Source organism: Schistocerca nitens, chromosome 4, assembly GCF_023898315.1.
Source record: "Schistocerca nitens isolate TAMUIC-IGC-003100 chromosome 4, iqSchNite1.1, whole genome shotgun sequence".
NCBI classification, from domain to species: domain Eukaryota; kingdom Metazoa; phylum Arthropoda; class Insecta; order Orthoptera; family Acrididae; genus Schistocerca; species Schistocerca nitens.
The window spans coordinates 469,513,472-469,526,559 of NC_064617.1; positions in this window are offsets into that span (position 1 = coordinate 469,513,472).

Consider the following 13,088-nt stretch of genomic DNA (forward strand, 5'->3'; position numbering starts at 1 on the left):
ATTTGTCAGAGAATAACACCTCCATATCTTGAAGTCCTTTTTACAGTCTCAGTAAATGATAAACTTTTATTTTTTTTACTTTGTAAACAGAAAGTCCGAGAGAAAAGTAATTCTGTCTGGTTCAACATCCTGGTTCAAGTCTTTCAAATAGACGTCACTTTGCAATTTTTATGTCCATAACACATCCCCAGGAATACTAATGGGGAAAGGAGAGGTAGAATTTAAAGGAGAATCCAAACAACGTGTTGTTCCTGGCGAATCTCCTTAGAACTGAAAAGCGGAAGACAGGTTAAAGGCAGATCGCCATTCCATCCCGCGACCTTTCGGCTACAAATCACGCGCTTTACCCCTAGATCACCAGCTGCAACAGCAAATAAGTAACAACGGCTCTGCCGGCCGGAGTGGCCGAGCGGTTCAAGGCGCTACAGTCCGGAGCCGCGCGACCGCTACGGTCGCAGGTTCGAATCCTGCCTCGGGCATGGATGGGTGTGATGTCCTTAGGTTAGTTAGGTTTAAGTAGTTCTAAGTTCTAGGGGACTAATGACCTCAGATGTTAAGTCCCATAGTGCTCAGAGCCATTTGAACCATTTGAACAACGGCTCTCTACTTGAAGCAGCATGTGGTTCTCGTTTACGGTTCATCCTATACAGGATGTAAACGATAACTGTTTGCAATGTGCCACAGTGGCGCAGGTGAGGTAGAGACGGACAAATTCAGTTAGGACAGTTGTGGCCTATCATGCCGGGAAACAACCTCAAATTAACCTACAAAAGCCACTTTAGATACAGCACATGCGCATAGAGAGATTTTGGATAAAACCGTCAATGAATATTGAAAGACCGTTATTTCACTCACAAAATGTAAAATTAACGTTTCTGCAAATGTTACATGAAAATATTTTGAATAGTAATAACACAAAAATTAACAGTTAAAATGTTTTGTTTGTCTGTCCTTCCCGCTACGAAGTTGCAGTGCATCTAGGGGCTAAGTTTAGATCGAACAGCAAACGTAAATGGTTTTTTCGTATCGCTTTCAAAACTCCTTTCTCTTTCATTGTCCTTAAGGAAAATTGTAAATGAATAATGTTAACGAAATCACCTACTAAGCCGGTGGCGTAAGAGAGCGAGAGAATACTGAAACTTAGTGTGCTTCTGTGCTTTTGCTTGGGTAATTTTTGTAGGCCAGTCTGAGGTTATTTCCCTGCTTGATAGACATATATGTTCTATATCAAATTGTTTGTCTCAACATCCCCTCATAAATAACAAAACACGAAACCACACATTTTAATTACCTCAACTCTTGATAATGTCATACATGGAGGTAAGGATGTTATGGTACTAGAAAATTGTGGCTCTGGACCACAGATAGTTCATTGACCTAGCGGGTAGATGCCACACGCGAGCGAACAGCCTTTGATCACTGGGCGTGAAGAGCAGTGGCTGCTTCAGGGGATCAATCTACGCCCCCCAACTCTTTTCTGAGCTGTTTTGCCTCCGCGTCATGGCACGTTTTGGGCACAGTCGATAAATTAGCTGCACTTTGCTTGGAGTGGCTCTGCTGCTGCTACGGAAATTACTGCCAGGCGTCTGCTGATAACGCACGTTTCTGATGACTCAGTAATCAGGTCACCCAGGAGACTAATGCTGAATTGAAAGTAAGTTCACAGCGGGTTCCTTACATCTCCTTCTTTTAGCACCTGAACTATCACTGCAAGATATTTATGAGGATGAAAGGTTATACCCCTAAAACAAATGGAAACGAACTTAGAAGTGGCCGAGCGGTTCTAGGCGCTACAGTCTGGAACCACGCGACCGCTACGCTCGCAGGTTCGAATCCTGCCTCGGGCATGGATGTGTGTGATGTCCTTAGGTTAGTTAGGTTTAAGTAGTTCTAAGTTCAAGGGGACTGATGACCTCAGAAGTTAAGTCCCATAGTGTTCAGAGCCATTTAACCCAAACGAACTTACCGTCTTACCTTCTAAATCAAAGCCAACCTCTAACGTCGGAAAACTGTTCTGTGTCTCCGTAACATGTTTGTCTATCAACAGATATGTTATAATCATGTTGAATCACAGACAAAAAGTGCATAATTTTTACACATTTATTGTTCTAATGTGGCTGAAGTATCTCATCAGCAATGGATCATCTGGCTAAAAATAAGAATATCACTGAGAGCAGCCTTATTACAACGGGTTACAACCCAACGATTTTAATAAAGTAGGTGTTCCAGTAATGAATAAAACCACATAGAATTCCCATAAAAAGCAGGGCATTTCGTAAAAGTCCAGTCCATTATAAAAAGTAGTTATCCGTCATAATGAAAATCTAATACTGTGAATAACCTTGACTTTACCAATATTCGGTTTTACTGGAATATTAGCAATATGAAAAGTTGAAATTAATAGAAGTTGCAAGAGCGTTAAAGTGAAATAGGAGCAGGGACAATGTAAGAAACCAAAAGGGAAATGGTAGTTGGAGCGCCAAATTTATCATATAGAGAATTGAAAAGTGAAACTAAAAGTAAAATGGCTGCAGGAACAAGGTGAAGATATCGAAAAAGGAATAGTTGTCGGAAGTACAGCTTTAGCATACAGAAAAATTAGAATAGCTCTGGGTGATATTTAAAGAAAACGCTTCAAATTTAAGAGTATATTTTTAACATAATAGAGGAGAGCAAGAAAGTGCGGAAAGTGTATTGAGGGCATCTACAAAGGTCAGAAACTATGAGGGGCATTCAATAAGTAGTGCAACATTTTTTTTTAACTGAAAGCAGTTTGGTTATATTCCGGATTCCAATACTCGTACATTGGGTTACCACTCTTTGGGTTACATAACTCTAGTTTTCAACATGATAAAAATAAAGTAACTTACAACTGAAGCGGTGTTTCCAACCTGTGCTATAATGCTCAGTTGCGGATGTTCTTCCAAAAGGATTGTTTATAATTTCGATTCAATGCGATGGCGTTGAGCCATCTTACTGGGAGAGACTGTTTGCCTCCACTGATAGACGCCGGATCCACTGTCTTGGTGCATCAATAACCTCATCATACACATACTGTTTCCCACGGAGTGGGCCAAACAGATGGAAGTCGGAAGGTGCGACATCCTGGCTGCAGGGTGGATGAAGAAGAATAGTCCTGTAAGGTTTCGTGAGCTCCTTTCAGGTGCGCAGACCGGTGTGAAGCCCTGCCTTGTCATGGAGAAGGAGAAGTAAGTTTGCATTTTTGTGATGACGAATACGCTGAGTCGTTTCTTCAATCGAAGACATGCGTGGAAGAAAGGGCTAACTCTAAAATGTAGAATCTTCGAGTTAAGTGTCGCCATCTGTAGCTGGGTCCGGGAACTATCTAAATTGACATTATTCTTATTCCTAAGTGATATCCCGGGGTGAGTCCAACGTTAATTTTGATAATTTCCCTACAAGGCGACAGAAGGCAGCACTTATTTCTAAGTTTTTACATTTGAGTGTCGTCGTAACTGCAGTCTGCGTCACGTCTGCTGTGCAGCGATCTACGTTAATTTAAGTATTAACTGTATTTTTCTTACTTGTCACTTCTTCTTCCGTGTGTTTTTGCTTTTAGGAAGCTTTAATTTTCGAGTGTTAGTAATAGTGTTCTATAGATTTCGTGTTTGTTTTGAATACAGTCAGAGAGAGTCCCTTTAGTCAGCTGTAGTGCCAGTACTGCTAGTGTTTGTTTTGAATACAGTCCAGAGACATATAGTGCTTTTTTCATTGTTTTCAACAAGAAACAGTCTAGTAACCACAGTTTAGTCAGCTATCAGCCGACTTTAGTGAATTAGCAGTCTAGTTAAAAGTTGATTAACTCTCTACAGTAAATTGATTTCTTAGGATGGATAGGATGTGTGACTGGTTTGTACGGACGCAGGAGGAGCTGGCCACTGTTCGCGAACAGGTGAACGTGTTGATGGCCGCGGTCAGCCGTCTTCAGGCTGCTGCCTCGGTGTGTAGCGGCAGTGGGGAGTCTAGTGCGTCGCATGGTACACCCCAGGTGTTACATGCTTCACCCACGGTCCCTGCTGTCGAGACATCTTCGCGGGTACGGGACGCGGTTGGGCCACCCTCTCCCCAAGGAGAGTGGCGGGTTCAGTGGCGGTGATTGGAAGCTCCAACGTTAGGCGGATGATGGAGCCCCTTAGGGAAATGGCGGAAAGGTCGGGAAAGAAGGCCAGTGTTCACTCTGTCTGCTTGTCGGGGGGTCTCATCCGAAATGTGGAGGAGGCCCTGCTGGCGGCGATAGAGAGCACTGGGTGCACCCGACTGCAAATTGTTGCTCATGTCGGCACCAATGACTCCTGTCATCTGGGTTCAGAGGTCATCCTCAGTTCCTACAGGCTGTTGACCGAGTTGGTGAAGGCGGAATGCCTCGCTCGCGGGGTGGAATCTGAGCTAACTATTTGTAGTATCGTTCCCAGAACCGCTCGCGGTACTCTGGTTTGGAGCCGAGTAGAGGGGCTTAAACCAGAGGCTCAGACGATTCTGCGGAGATGTGGGGTGCAAATTTCTCGACTTCCGCTATCGGGTGGAGAAATGTAGGATCCCCCTGAATAGGTCAGTAGTGCACTACACGCAGGAAGTGGCTACAAGGGTAACAGAGTACGTTTCGAGTGCACATGTGGGATTTTTAGTTTAGAGAATTCCCTCCCTAGGCCCGACAAAACGCCTCCTCAGACGCGGCAAGGTAATAGTAGGCAAAACGCAACGGAGAATAACAATATTAATGTGGTAATAGTAAACTGCAGGAGCGTCTACAGGAAGGTTCCAGAACTGCTCTCATTAATAAACGCTCACAACGCCCACATAGTACTAGGGACAGAAAGTTGGCTGAAACCAGATGTGAACAGTAATTAAATCCTAAACTCAGATTGTAATGTATACCGCAGAGACAGGCTGGACAGCGAAGGGGGAGGCGTGTTTATAACGATAAAAAGTGCAATAGTATCGAAGGAAATTGACGGAGATCCGAAATGTGAAATAATTTGGGTGCACGTCACGGTTAAAGCAGATTCAAACATGGTAATTGGACGTCTCTATAGACCCCCTGGCTCAGCAGCTGTTGTGGCAGAGTACGTGAAGGAAAATTTGGAAAATATTTCGAGTAGATTTCCCCACCATGTTATAGTTCTGGGTGGAGATTTTAATTCGTCGGATATAGACTGGGAGATTCAAACGTTTATAACGGGTGGCAGGGACAAAGAACCCAGTGAAAATTTTTTAAGTGCTTTATTTGAAAACTACCTTGAGCAGTTAAACAGAGAACCGACTCGTGGCGATAACATATTAGATCTTCTGGTGACAAACAGACCCGAACTATTTGAAACAGTTAATGCAGAACAAGGAATCAGCGATCATAAAGCGGTTACTGCATCGATGATTTCAGCCGTAAATAGAAATATTAAAATAGGTAGGAAGATTTTTCTGTTTAGCAAAAGTGACAAAAAGCAGATTTCAGAGTACTTGACGGCTCAACACAAACATTTTGTCTCAAGTACAGATAGTGTTGAGGATCAATGGACAAACCAGCATACAATATGCATTAGATGAGTATGGGCCAAGCAAGATCGTAAGAGATGGAAAAGAGCCACCATGGTACAACAACCGAGTTAGAAAACTGCTGCGGAAGCAAAGGGAACTTCACAGCAAACATAAATATAGCCAAAGCCTTGCAGACAAAGAAAAATTACGCAGAGCGAAATGTAGTGTGAGGAGGGCTATGCAAGAGGCGTTCAATGAATTCGAAAGTAAAGATCTATGTACTAACTTCGCAGAAAATTCTAAGAATTTTTGTTCTTATGTCAAAGCGGTAGGTGGATCAAAACAAAATGTCCAGACACTCTGTGACCAAAATGGTACTGAAACAGAGGATGACAGACTAAAGGCCGAAATACTAAATGTCTTTTTCCCAAGCTGTTTCAGAGAGAAAGACTGCACTGTAGCTCCTTCTCTAGATTGTCGCACAGATGACAAAATTGTAGATATCGAAATAGACGACAGAGGGATAGAGAAACAATTAAATTCGCTCAAAAGAGGAAAGGCCGCTGGACCTGATGGGATACCAGTTCGATTTTACACAGAGTACGTGAAGGAACTTGCCCCCCTTCTTGCAGCGGTGTACTGTAGGTCTCTGGAAGAGCGTAGCATTCCAAGGGATTGCAAAAGGCACAGGTCATCCCCGTTTTCAAGAAGGGACGTCGAACAGATGTGCAGAACTATTGACCTATATATCTAACGTCGATCAGTTGTAGAATTTTGGAACACGCATTATGTTCGAGTATAATGACTTTTCTGGAGACTAGAAATCTACTCTGTAGGAATTAGCATGGGTTTCGAAAAAGACGACCGTGTGAAACCCAGCTCGCGCTATTCCTCCACAAGACTCAGAGAGCCACAGACACGGGTTCCCAGGTAGATGCCGTGTTTCTTGACTTCCCCAAGGCGTTCGATACAGTTCCCCACAGTCGTTTAATGAACAGAGTAAGAGCATATGGACTATCAGACCAATTGTGTGATTGGATTGAAGAGTTCCTAGATGACAGAGCGCAGCATGTCATTCTCAATGGAGAGAAGTCAACCTTAGGGGTTGCGAAGCAACTCAAATCGCTTGATACGGTCAAGTCTTCAGGTCCAGATTGTATACCGATTAGGTTCCTTTCAGATTACGCTGATACAATAGCTCCCTACTTAGCACTCATATACAACCGCTCGCTCACCGATAGATCGGTACCTACAGATTGGAAAACTGCGCAGGTCTCACCAGTGTTTAAGAAGGGTAGTAGGAGTAATCCATCTAACTACAGACCTATATCATTGACGTCGGTTTGCAGTAGGGTTTGGCGCATATACTGTATTCTAACATTATGAATCACCTCGAAGGGAACGATCTATTGATACGTAATCAGCATGGTTTCAGAAAACATCTTCTTCCTAGATATCAGAACGCAGCTTGTCATTCTCAATGGAGAGAAGTCTTCCGAAGTAAGAGTGATTTCTGGTGTGCCGCAGGGGAGTGTCGTAGGACCGTTGCTATTCACAATATACATAAATGACCTTGTGGATAACATCGGAAGTTCACTGAGGCTTTTTGCGGATGATGCTGTGGTATATCGATAGGTTGTAACAATGGAAAATTGTACTGAAATGCAGGAGGATATGCAGCGAATTGACGCATGGTGCAGGAAATGGCAATTGAATCTCAATGTAGACAAGTGTAATGTGCTAAAAATACATAGAAAGATCCCTTATCATTTAGCTACAAAATAGCAGGTCAGCAACTGGAAGCAGGTAACTCCATAAATTATCTGGTAGTAGGCATTAGGAGTGATTTAAAATGGAATGATCATATAAAGTTGATAGTCGGTAAAGCAGATGCCAGACTGAGATTCACTGGAAGAATCCTAAGGCAATGCAATCCGAAAACAATGAAGTAGATTACAGTACACTTGTTCGCCCACTGCATGAATACTGCTCACCAGTGTGGGATCCGTACCAGATACGGTTGATAGAAGAGATAGAGAAGATCCAACGGAGAGCAGCGCGCTTCGTTACAGGATCATTTAGTAATCGCGAAAGCGTTACGGAGATTATAGATAAACTCCAGTGGAAGACTCTGCAGGAGAGACGCTCAATAGCTCGGTACGGGCTTTTGTTGAAGTTTCGAGAACAGACCTTCAAAAAAATGGTTCAAATGGCTCTGAGCACTATAGGACTTAACATCTGAGGTCATCAGTCCCCTAGAACTTAGAACTACTTAAACCTAACTAACCTAAGGACATCACACACATCCATGCCCGAGGCAGGATTCGAACCCGCGACCGTAGCGGTCACGCGGTTCCAGACTGTAGCGCCTAGAACCGCACGGTCACTCCAGCCGGCAAAAAGACCTTCACCGAGGAATCAAGCAGTATATTGCTCCCTCCTACGTATATCTCGCGAAGAGACCATGAGGATAAAATCAGAGAGATTAGAGCCCACACAGAGGCATACCGAGAATCCTTCTTTCCACGAACAATACGAGACTGGAATAGAAGGGAGAACCGATAGAGGTACTCAAGGTACCCTCCGCTACACACCGTCAGGTGGCTTGGGAAGTATGGATGTAGATGTAGATGAGAGTTAGCCCGCTTTTCCGCGCATGTCTTCAATTGCAGTAGTCAAAGCTGTGTGCAGCCCGCCAGCAGGTGGGGGATCGCATAGATTTGTTCGATCTTGTTGTCGTGATGATACGCATTGCCCAACAACTCACCGTGCTTTTGTTCACACCAGGTCTCCGTAGATACTCTGCAAGCACCTATGAATATCTTTGATGCTCTGGTTTTGCACAAAAAGAAATTCGATGGCAGCTCTGTGCTTGGATCGCACCTTTGTTACAGACGTCATTTTGAAGGCTAAATTTAGCAGCCGCCACCAGTCGGAACTTCAAAATCCTATAGTGGCTGAAGCGAGAATATTCCACGATAACTCACAAGAAATTCAGAATATGTTCAGTTAAAAGTGGCCGAGAGGAGGACATGTTGCATTACTTATTGAAGGTACTTGGTGTAGCCTGACGAAGTGGAAGAAGATACGGGTATCTATTACTAAGACATAGAGGATCCCGACTTCAGTAACGTACTACCTAGGTGTGGGAATTAGACGGCGATTTGTAGACAGCAAAAACTGTACACAAATTCGAAAGGACAAACCGAGAGATATCCAAATGTGAAAGCCCAGAATTTTCAACTGCTTACAAAGCCACGACATCACACATACAACAAAACTAAGCGAATGAATATGTGCGAAAATAACGTCGGCGTAGAGTCTTGCCAGTTGAGCTGAAGTCCAAGTCGCTCGGGGTGAGGACTAGAAATCAAACAACTGTGGACCACCAACACCGGTGCGTCCAACTCGATCTCGATGTCCGGCGTCTGAGCTCGGTGACGATAGTAAACAGACCTGAGATTAACAAAGGTTTAAGGTACATACTCGTACGGCACTCCTAAGACCATTGAGGTAAGTGGCAACCAAATGATTCTTCATGTTAGTGCGTAGAGTGCATAAGACTGGCGGCAGCACATCGGACTTTCTGAAACAAGCAAACAATTCCGGAGATTGCAACGGCATGTAAATGTGAGACCTGTCACAAAATCAAATTAACAGGTTACGCATCCAAGATGTTGATGAAGAACAGTATACAGAAGTTTGGGGAAAAACTGGTATACAATTCGGTAAAAACACAATTTTTGGCAGTTTTTTTCACTAATTAATTATTTTTAGGAGCAAGTTATTACTCTACTGTCTAAGTAACAAAACGTAGCGTTAGTGAAAGAAGTGGCAAATACTTTGTTTCCCGCTGTAATCTCCACGTACCTACAGTGTAGTCAACATAAGTTATGAACATCTCACGTCTTTAACATCGATAAAGGCACAAGATACTTTCACAGGAATTGTCGACTTGTACAAAGTGCTCAGTAAAATAAAAAGGTGCAAGGTGATCGAAATTTAGCAGGGAAATAAATACGAGCTATATTGAAATATAAGTAATACACAATCGCACAAGAACCGTGAAGGGACAAGAAGAATGTAAGAACAGAAGTGCTCGGATTATACAAGTGGTGGGACAAAATGTTTATCTGAGATTCAGGATTAAAATACAGAGCAAAAGATATCAATGATAATATTTACTGGTTACACTGTTATCCACAGTAAACGTCAGGAAGAATTGCAGGACCTGCTGAATTGAATGAACCGTTTAATAAGAGCGCAATATGGAGTGAATGTAAACCAAATAAGAACGGACGTAATTAGTACTAGCAGAAATGAGATTAACTTAACATCAAAATCGGGATCACGTAGCAAACGACGTGAAGGAATTGCGCTACCTTGAAAGCGAAATGAAAGTCTACTACAGGCAAATAGAGCCCTCGTTACTAAATTAAATTTACTGCAGCGAAACGCACGCTTTGATTTCACGAAGTAACACTCTGTTGTCATTTCGGTAAATTTTAAAATATTGCGCTGGTTCGTTTCCTGAAATAAACGAGACTAAGACACTTTTGTGTTAAAATAATAGTATACGACCTGTACTGGCAGGAAGAAAAGGTGCGGAGAACAACATGCCAGAGCAAAGGAACATTGAAATAGGTTTTTACTGAGGCATAGTGTTTCTAGTTTTCTCGTTTTGTCGTGATCCACGCAGCCACGTGGCGCGAACAGAGAATCGGGGCCACATGGAGGCCGTTGTAAGCCGTGGTAAACATACAGACCAGAGGCCGCCGTTACTTCCGCAGTTTACGAGCATCGATTGTTACCGAACTGGCCAAGATCATGTCTGGCCGAAAGTCTCCCAGCTGCTTCCCACTGTAATTACAGCTGCACCGAAAGCCAAGCATAGACTCCATCTAAGCCTGTTCCGTTCAAAATACGGCTGCCGAATGTATATGAAATTAATCCGCCACTTTGGCAAGTAAAACGGAGGTTGAATATTCCAAGTAAAAGAATCTACGCTAAAAACACATTATTTTCGCAAAACAGGTAACAAATAAAAATCCTATACTACTGTAAAAAACAACAAATTTACGTACACATACCACAAAAAACAAAACGGACCCAAAAGTTTACTGCTATAATAGGAAAGAACATTTTCATTTAGAATACGTTATTTATCCATGTAACTTGTGTTTTATCATATGAAGATGACACAGACTATAGTAAACTCGGACACCTCTGAAACTTTTGTGCGCTATTTCCCATTTCATCTTCAGTTAAATGTGAGGACTCGACTCCCGTAACATTTCTCGGCAATACATTTGCCTAGTTCTGTCTGTAGAAGTAGTAAAATCCATGATATTTGTAAGACTTGCGACAGTGTAAAGCTAACAATAATATCTCTGTTCTGAATACTTGTGAAGGCTTTGGTATCAGTATTACTGAGGCTCGAGAAACTAATGAAGATAAAATTAGTAAAACTGTCCCGCAGAAGAATATATTGACAGCATAACGTCAGCGAAGTTCAGTACCACATTACTAGAAAATGGTTGTCAACATTCTGTCTACAGATACAACGAAACGCATCCTCCGGTAATGAAGAGTTACAGGAGAGTTTTTTGGAAGCATCTCAGAATCCATTATGATTATATCTGCTTCGTTTATTATAAACAAGGAAGGGTTCGGCGTATCTACGCAGTAGGAAACTGCGTCAGTAGTCTTGGGGGAATATTTTGTAACAACAGTAAACCTCCTTCTCAATGATGCTCTATGTATTTAATATTGTCACATAGAATCAGGCATCAATACCCAATTCCAACAAGAAGTACCACTTCACACTGAATGCACGTTCGGTAGCAACACATGGAATTACTACCAGACCTGAGCTGACTCCTGACAGCTCTTATGTATACATGCTCAGAATGTTCTGGCCGGCCGAGCGGTTCTAGGCGCTTCAGTCTGGAATCGCGCGACCGCTACGGTCGTAGGTTCGAATCCTGCCTCGGGCATGGATGTGTGTGATGTCCTTGGGTTAGTTAGGTGTTAGTAGTTCTAAGTTCTAGGGGACTGATGACCTCAGATGTTAAGTCCCATAGTGCTCAGAGCCATTTGAACCATTTGAGCCAGAATGTTCTACTTTTCAGAATGTTCTGGAAACTCAAATGTCAGATAATTACGAATGTTGGGAATCGAACAAGTGGATACTGCTACGTTTCCAGCCAGCGACTATAACTTTAAATAACTCGAGGGACACACACCATGCGACATTGTATGTGCCAACAGTAGTTGGCTACACCAGTTGTTTGGGAGACTACTCTGCAATACTTAACAAAGATCATGGAAGGACCTTTTATCCAGAGAGTCTAAAAATCAATATTTAAATACCTGACAAGATTTAATTCCTAATGCCAACCTTGCTTACAAAATTACTACAAACCTTACGCCCGTAATTATTCTCAATCAAATTATTATGTTTTTTTTCAAATATGTTAATTAAAATATGAGGCTTATTACACTTTTAAACTAGCATGCTCAGACGGGAACCATTCAAGTGGAGACCCTTATGTGTTTATCTATTGCTTACTTAACATTAAACAATCTGTTAGTGCAGATCGAACTAACAAAGGGCCAGCATCGTGTTTAGTGTCCTGGAACCTTTCCATGAAGCTTCCATGAGAAGGATTCAAACTGTAGAGAAAACTCGCCCCCATCACGTATCCACTATCCTCTGGTCCGGGTCTTCCAATTACATCATGAGTCAAGCACAATAAACGAGCATCATCCTGTCGCAACTACTGATTTCACTAGTAACCATTGACCAACTCTTCTTCTGCTCGTTTTCCACTACGACCATGCTTTGTAATATTTCTTAACGGTCGACTGGCTTGGAGCGCAGCTTCTGAATTATGTGTGTAACTGGGTTACCTCAGACATAGCCCGCAACGAATTCTTCTTCCGTGTCAATCTTTCATCTCAGTGTAGTACTTTCTACTTACGTTCTCAGTAGTTTACTGAATGTATTCCAGTCTCTGTCCTTCTCTATAGTTTTTACGCTCTAGCTCTCCCTCTAGTATCACGGAATGTATTCCGTGATTTCTTAACAGTTGTCCTATCATGCTGTCTCTCATTCTTGCCAGTGTTTTCTATACATTCCTTCCCGCCGATTCTATGGAGAACCACCTCATGCCTTACCTTATCAGTCCATCTAATTTTCTACAATCTCGTGTAGCAACAAATCTCAAACGCTTCAAATCTCTTCTGTTCCGGTTTTCCGACCAGTCCTTGTTTCACTACACTGCAATTCTGCAGACGTACACTCTCAGCAATTTCTTCATCAAATTAAGACCTACATTTCATACCAATTGAGTTCTCCTGACCAAGAATGTAATTATTGTCTTTGAATAAACGTGTCATTTCCGTTCGTACCAGACCGCATTTCTTTCTATTACCTTCTTTCCTATACTTCCGAAGGGCTTTTATGTGTGGTCCAAGTTTCATCGAGTTATGTTATTTGGCAGTGTGTAACCTCCACCTTCCTAATCGGCCTAATGTTTTGCGATACTCGTATAACCGACCGTGATCGCATGTGTCTAATGAAATGGTTCAAA